General features: G+C 44.7%; 2 long non-coding RNA genes across 2 annotated transcripts; both read left to right on the top strand.

Moving 5' to 3' along the window:
- Nucleotides 1-555: 555 nt before the first annotated feature.
- LOC123343383 lies at nucleotides 556-1,540 on the top strand. Its single transcript, XR_006572220.1, has 2 exons — nucleotides 556-992; nucleotides 1,291-1,540. It is a non-coding gene; the product is annotated as an uncharacterized LOC123343383 (long non-coding RNA).
- Nucleotides 1,541-3,418: 1,878 nt separating this feature from the next.
- LOC123343327 lies at nucleotides 3,419-7,989 on the top strand. Its single transcript, XR_006572200.1, has 3 exons — nucleotides 3,419-3,433; nucleotides 6,670-7,062; nucleotides 7,779-7,989. It is a non-coding gene; the product is annotated as an uncharacterized LOC123343327 (long non-coding RNA).
- Nucleotides 7,990-8,204: the final 215 nt, after the last annotated feature.

Raw genomic sequence — 8,204 nt, 5'->3', positions numbered from 1 at the left:
AAAGCCTTTTACCTCTGTCATCACCCTGGGTTTTTATTTCCCTCCTCACTCCTTTTCCTAACGGGAAATGTGACTCTAATGTCAGCTTCAAGTTACACTTTCAAACGGATGAACTTTCACTTGATTTGCCAGGAGGCAACATACCTTCACCCATCCTCAGTTGTAAGCCGGTGGTCAAGATTTGAAACACTAGAAATTGTATCTGGTGCAATTTCTAAATCCATAATTAGATCCTTAAATAAAAGTAGCTCAGATTGAGTCTTTAATAAAGAGTCTTTATCCATATGTATAAATATCTGTTCTGATACAAATTGGCACATTTCCCCCAAAACTTGTATTTTACCCTGGCACCACTTAAAGCTAGATATTTCAGAGGAGCGGTGAAGATGTCTAACATGCACTAGGTGGGGACAGTTCCTCACATCCCCGAGACGAAAGGGATTTAGCTAAAGGTGTCAGAATCTATTAGTAAAAGGTACAAGCAGGAAGAGGCTGAGCAACCTGGATTATACCCAGCCTGGGGTCCGACTACTCTAATAACCGAGCATTGAACATACAAACGTGCTTCATTTGGAAGCCACAGCAGATAACCTCAGTTTCATAACCATATGTGGCCATTGCCACAAAGTTCATGATAGTTGGTTTAGTTGATAAAAGCTTCCCAGGAACATTGACTAACTGTTGCCAGCAGATACCATCACAGGAGGCAGACCCTCTATGACGTCATAGTAGCCAGAGCCTTTAATTGCATGAGCCTGGCACAGTTCACCTCATAAGCTCACCAACCATCAGAGCAGACAGGTTGGCTTGGCTCAACCAAGAAATGAAACCTCTCCTCCTGGGCTCTTGAAACCAGCAAGCTGAAGCAGAGATGGCGAGATGCCCAGGCCAGCACCACCGCAGACCCCGACGTCGGAGGCGTTCCATCCGAAGGACCAGGAGGAGCAGGAGGACGTGCGGCTGTAGAAAGCCATCAATGAAAAGGAGGCGGGGTAAACACCAAACCGGTTTCATGTTTAATTCTTTCCTTGTAGCTACTTAACATGAAATAGAGAGTATGAAGGGGTGGTAAAGGGAATTATATGCTAAGAAACTAGCATTGGGCAGAGTAGATTAGATGGTAATTTGTCAGTTTGCAGGCAGATTAGATCGGTTTCTATCTGAGTTTAATTCCTTGTGCACTAGTTAGCAATGTCTTTATTTTCACACAAAACTTGTATTGCTCATGGTTACAAATGCTTTGCCTGGTGGGATTTGCAGAGAGTGAAGTGTTCTCTCTCTTTGTGACAGGGTACGTGCGTGTTATGACCACCTATTACTATAGGAGATGATCTGGGAAACCTGTCCGTGGGCCTGTCTTGAAACGTGCATCTCATCAGCAGTCCATCAGCCACCTGCCTCTTGAGCCTGAAAACCAACAACGCCCATCACATAAGACACCAAAAGAAACGAGCAAGCAAATGGGTGACTCTGCAAGACCCAGGAGCCCTCCTGCCGCAGGAGACGCGCCGCCAACCTGCCAGTAAAGTTGTAAAATGCAGCTCTTGCGTGGTGTGTCATAACATCCTTGTAACAGTGTGGGCTATCTTGGCACACCCCTTGCGGCAAGGTGTCAGCCCCACCTTAAAAAGAACAGGAGTCCTTGTGGCACCTTAGAGACTAACACATTTATTTCAGCATGAGCTTTCATGAGCTACAGCTCACTTCTTCGGATGCATAGAATGGAACGCACAGACAGGAGATATTTATACATACAGAGAACATGAAAAGGTGGAAGTAGCCATACCAACAGGAAGAGTCTAATCAATTGAGATGAGCTATCATCAGCAGGAGAAAAAAAACCCTTTTGAAGTGATAATTCAGATGACCCACAGAAGGTGTGAGGAGAACTTAACATAGGGAAATAGATTCAATTAGTGTAATGACCCAACCATTCCCAGTCTCTGTAAGCCCCACCTTACTTTCCCCAATTAGACATCAATACCTTCGCTTTCACAGATTGAGGCAATGAGACACCAAAACAAATTAATCAAAATAAATATGTAAACCTTCATGGGAGGAGCACTTGGACTACTAGTTCAAAGGCCCTCACCTCAGTTCAGCATTCCCCAATTTAGAGTCCAAAAAGTCTCTGTGTCTGGTCACACCAATCTTCATGCGCCAGTGAGAGATGACCACCCCTTATAACTCCCCTGTTCAGCTTCCTGTTCCCTTTTAAATAAGCCAGCCCACTGGAAGGAGAGGCAGCCTTCTTAATTACACCCAGGCTGTTTTGGTTGTGAGTTTTTGGTTGTCTCTTAAAGAGGTAGTACACTCCTTCACAATCCTATCGACGTTTTCAACATAAGAACGGCCATACTGGGTCAGACCAAAGGTCCATCTAGCCCCGTATCCTGTCTACTGACAGTGGCCAATGCCAGGTGCCCCAGAGGGAGTGAACAGAACGGGGAATCATCAAGTGATCCAATCCCTCTCGCCCATTCCCAGCTTCTGGCAAAGAGAGGCTAGGGACACCATCCCTGCCCATCCTGGCTAATAGCCATTGATGGACCTATCCTTCATGAATGTCTCTAGTTCTTTTTGAACCCTGTTAGTGTCTTGGCCTTCACAACATCCTCTGGCAAATAGTTCCACAGCTTGACTGTGCATTGTGTGAAGAAATACATCCTTTTGTTTCTTTTAAATCTGCTGCCTATTAATTTTATTTGGTGTGTGTATGTGCACGCAGAACCTCTATACAAAATCACCATGGGGTACCTGCTCAGAATGCTGCCCACTCGCTCTGCACAAAGTCCCAGCCAGGTAGACAAACTGATAAGTGATGAAGTAAGTGAGAAACTGTTTTCTCGCTACAGAAATGGACATCACTGTCCTGGATTTAGCTCAGGTTACTGTTTTTCAGGAATAATTTTTAAAAATCACTGTCAGAGGCCCCTTCCTGAATGTTAACAGTAAAATACCAGAAGGTTTCAAATGCATGAAAAAAAAATTACACACATGAACTAAGCACTTTAAAAGAATTAGTCCTAACTGAATTCAAAGGGGATCTTCCCCTAGCATCACTATTTGAACCAAGCCTCAGAATTGTACTGCCGTCTTTCGATGAAGTGTAAAAATCCAACCGCTTTCTTAAAGGCTCCAAAGGACATTTCACTATAGTCCTGGGATTTCTGGCTAAACTAAAAAAACGGGGATACGTTTATCCCTGATGTGATTTCATTGGCTTAGTTGGGATAACACGAGAGATGGATTTGGCCTATGAGGTATCTTCTACCAGCTGCCTATTTCATTAAAAAACATGAACAATAACAACACATAGGTAAATGTAATGCCATGGACTCTAGGTGTCTAATTCTGAGCTCACACCAATTGTGACCGGGTGTGTACTGGACCGTCATTGTTGGCAGTGAAGTGACTCGAGGTTTACAAGAATGTAAGTGAGAGAAGACTCTGTTAATGCTCATAAATTTCCACTATTACCAGTTTAATAGCTGTGGAAGTAGAGTGACCAGACAGCAAGTGTGAAAAATCGGGATGGGGATGGGGGGTAATAGGAGCCTATATTTAAAAAAAGACCCAAAAATCGGGTCTGTCCCTATAAAATCAGGACATCTGGTCACCCTATGTGGAAGAAGTGAGGAGATCTTTTTAACTTACTTTATGAACCAGGTTTTCTAGAACAGGGTAATTGCAGTCTTTAGCCACTGCCTGGAACTATCTTTCTTGTGTTCTCTCTTCACATTCAGTCTTTCAGATTTGTTCTATCTAATCCAGAGGAAGAAAATTCTGTCTCTGAAGTCGACTGCTCACTACAATTGGTTTTTTACTTCAACAAACTCCACCTTTGGGTGCTTATCCAGCAACTTCCACCAATTCAGCGGTTTGACTGTGGGAGCTTCAGGGCCGGTGCAACCATTTAGGCGACCGAGGTGGTCGCCTAGGGCGCTAAGATTTGGGGGGCGCCATTTACTTTGGCAGTGACCGCGACGGCCGGATCTTCGGCAGCCCTGGTCATCACCAGCACTTAGGCAGAGGGAGCTGGGGCAGGGCCGCCTGCAGCAAGTAAGGGGGCGGGAGGGGGCGGCACGCAGGGGAACTCCCCGCCCCAGCTCACCCCTGCCCCGCCTCCTCCCCGAGCACGCCGTGGCTGCTTCACTTCTCCCACCTCCCAGGCTTGCGGGGCCAATCAGCTTAGGCGCCACAAGCCTGGGAGGCGGGAGAAGTGAAGCAGCGACGGCATGCTCAGGGTGCTTGTGCTCGTGCACGGAGCAGGGGTGAGCTGGGGCGGAGCTGCTGTGGGAGGGGCGCCTCAAGGGGGGGCCGCGGGGATGGGGAGGGCACAAGGTGGAAGTTTCGCCTAGGGCGCGAAACATCCTTGCACCGGCCCTGGGGAGCTGATACGCCTTCTTGATTCATAGATTGTAAAGCCATAGGGAACCATTGTGATCATCAACCTTAAAGGTTTAGCCTTATTCATTCATCCACACCCCTGGAATAGATGGTTGGACTGACTGTTGGTAGATTAGTAGAACATTTTCTGAGTGTAAGGGAGGGGTATTGTGTTAAACCCAGGTGTCTTGGTCAAATTCCAAATTTCTTTTATAGGACCTAGGGCTATCTCTTAGATTGTCCATAGCTCAATGTGGAAGTTGAAGCTAAACAAATTCAGATGGGAAATAAGGTATAAATTGATATTTGTAAGAGTAATTAACCATTCGAATAATTTACCAAGGGTCATGGTGGGTTCGCCATTACTGATCATTTTTATATCAAGATTGACTGCTTGTCTAAAAGGTCTGCTTTATTAATTATTTTGGGGAAGTTCTATGATCAGATTAGATAATCACAATGGTCCCTTCTGGACATTAAATCTATGAATCTATGTATATTATAGACATGATTATGAGAAAACAAATTGACCCTCATGCTGACAGGGCCAAAAGAGCTAATAATGTGGTTTTTCCAATTGTGGCTTTCACATATTGAAGAAGAAAAGCATCTGTGTGTAAAACATTACGAAAATGTATCTGATGGGTCACAAAATCCTTTAATACCAGTAGAACATGTGTTTTTTACAATCAAACACTATGGTCTTAATGACAGAACTAATGAAAAAAATATATCTGTAACAATTGTAGTACGTATTTGATCTATTATTAGTAAACTAGCTATTCAGTGAGTGACGATTATGTTGTCAACACCAGACAAAAATAAAGTCCGTTGCCTCTGTTTATTTTCATTACTTGGTATCTATGATGTGACACAGTCCTTTGTCACAGTAAGTTTGATTGTCTCCTACCAACTATATGAAATTAAATCCCGATTTGAAAATGGTTGAGTTAACTTTCTGTGTGTTTAGTTTTTAAAGGGCCAGATTGTGCTATCTTTCATAGGTGCCTCATTTCACAAAATGTCATCACAGAAATCAATATTAGGGCTGGCTGGAAAACAACAATTCCAAAAATGTCAAGGCTTCAAAATTTCGTTCTGATTCAGAATGACAACAAGAGTCTTGACTTTTTTGGTGAAAAGACAGATGCAGGAGATTCCAGAATAGCTAATACCCCAGTGGTCATGACACTCACCTAGAATGTGGAAGACCCAGGTTCAAGTCATTGCTTTAGAGCAGAACTTGAACCTGGGTTTCCCATGTGAGTGCCCTCGTCATCGGGCTATTGGCTATTCTGGGGTTTGCCTCTCTCTCAACATTCCTGATGAAACTTTTTTTCCCACTCAGCTCTGTGTGTGGAGTAAGTTACTACCCTGTGTGACCCAAATGGACTGATCAGTTGAGAGAGGCTGCTTTTGGGAGACAAGGTTTTCAATCTGACAGAAGTAAGGAAGCACAGAAGATTGGACACAAAAGCCGGATCCAGCCTCAAACTGCATCCTGGAGAGATCTGGATAGCTTCAGATCAATAGTCAGATCTTTTTCAATGGGTTCTGCTCAGCATCCAAACCTTTTGGTGGTGTCAGATCCTGACTTGAAACGACACCCCCATGGAAGCTTCTGTTGGGAGGAAATCAGAAAATATCTCCTAAGTTCACTAAGGCCTCAAGATGAGGTGCTGAAGACCATCATTAGTATGACCTGGTATGGTCACTTTAATTTCCATGTAGGCCCTGTGGAATTCATGGCCTCTTCAGGTCCCATTGTGCAGCAGGAACTTGTGGGTCCTGTGGCCAGCTTCATCTTCCCATGAGATGTAACGACAATTCTCTGGATAATTATGGTCACAATGTGCATATGGCACATGAGCCTTAAAAGTAAAGAGACAAGTGCACTGAACTTTTGGGAGTTTGGTCTTTATTTATTTTTTTGTTGGGGGTGGGGGCGGTATGCGATTTTACTGAAGTTTAATTGTGGCACAGCACACAACATGCTTCGATGAGAAGTCGCTTAACTGAAATGAGTTAGAAACCTCCATCTCCTCGTTTTCACTCCTCGACACTCATCCGTGTTGTCAGTCATGCTACTTCCCCTTTCTTTGGTGATTACTTTTCCTTTCATTTTCCCACCAAAGAAGAGACGAATAGGGAGGAAAGGACCAGTAGAGGATGGCGCTGCATGTATGGGCCTATGAGCGTTGTGTTTTCCTATGGGCTGGAGATACCAGAGATCTTAGTTTCCGTGTGTTTTAATTCCTCCTCTCTCATGTTGTTACGCAGGTGAAGGCCAATTGCAAAGCAGTTTCCATAGCAATGGGAAAGCCAGTGGCTGTATATGGTTATTTCCATATACTGCCAAAGCTGACCATTATGAGGTATGGAACACAAACACAAGCTAAGCCTTGTATGTCATAATTGTTGGCCTCTTGAGATACAGGCCAGATGTACTTCAACTCTCCACCTGAAGCAGGCCAATATCAACAACCAAGACAGGCGCCTGGCTCCATCAAGAGGCAGCAATCCAGCTGCTGCAGAGATCTTGAAAAGAGAAGATGGTGAGATACAGGCGTTACCACAGGCATCGCAGCAGGAGAAGCACCCGTTTTAGAGGACATGCCAGGGAGAGGAAGCAAGGAGCAAGGAGAGACAGGAAGAGGAAAGGCAGAAAAGGAGGTACAACCTTATACAGGATTTAATATTATGACTGGCTACTGTGTGTATGTGCATCCTCTGCTGGAAGGAATCAGAACTTTTGAACTGAGTGTCATAGGCCCCGTACTGCTAATAGTCGTGTAAGACTCTCTTCTAGTTTGAGCAATAAGGGTCTATGCTTTTAGCCGAGTAGGTGCTGAGATTCTATTCCTGCTGCCACTATGACATTTGCAGTGACCATGGTCTGCAACACTGTGATGACCACAAAGTCGTAGGTGGCCACAGATTTGTTATAAGGTTTAATTCTTTTATTGCGGCTCTCCAGTATAAGCTGGGGAGCCTGTGAAAAAAATTCAGCACCACAGAATCCCAGCTCCCAGCTGCCCGTTTGTAATAGGCAGCCTGGATAGAGAATGGTGCCATTTGGACAATCTAGAGACACTCTCTTTACTCACAGAACATGGGTGCTGGCAAAGGAGATGTTCTGATTGCCTTTGCTAGCCACTGAGTCTCCATGTCCCACTAAATCCTTAGTCTCCTGGGGGCACTTTCAGCAAAGGGGCCATTTAATGGCCACTGGGCTAGAGGCCTGTATGGTGTGGCCACCGGCCCACCACATAATTATAATACTCAGATGGTCCAATTCATTTTTGCCATTGCCAGCCTGGGCAGCATTCGGACCATGTCAGCGCTGAGTGCACTTTACCAATCTCTCCTTTCTATTTTCTTATCTGCAGGTGAAAACCACTACCACTATAGGAGGCGTGTGGTGTATTAAACCGTCAGTTGCATCCTGTCCTATATACCGTAATATAGCAACAAGCTGCCATTGCAATGACCTTAGAATTTCCACCTCCAGCCTGTGAAACGAACCCATAGGTGCCATTCTGATTTCTGGGAGCAGAAGGAAGAAGACCCGCTGGCCATAAGGGCTGCCTTGTAGTAAACTTGGTTGAATGAATTGTATGCTGTGATTTTACTTAGTATCACATCCTCTCCTAGGGATCTTTACCTTATATGCAGAGGTAACTTTTCTAGCTTTTTCCAGGTTTAGGATGATTCATTAGCGAGTCTCATATAATCAGAGACTCGTAGGACTGGAAGGGACCTCGAGAGGTCATCTAGTCCAGTCCCCTGCACTCAAGGCAGGACTAAATATTATC

This window comes from Mauremys mutica, chromosome 10 (assembly GCF_020497125.1).
Source record: "Mauremys mutica isolate MM-2020 ecotype Southern chromosome 10, ASM2049712v1, whole genome shotgun sequence".
NCBI lineage: Eukaryota > Metazoa > Chordata > Testudines > Geoemydidae > Mauremys > Mauremys mutica.
This window is presented reverse-complemented; position numbering and strand designations above follow the sequence as displayed.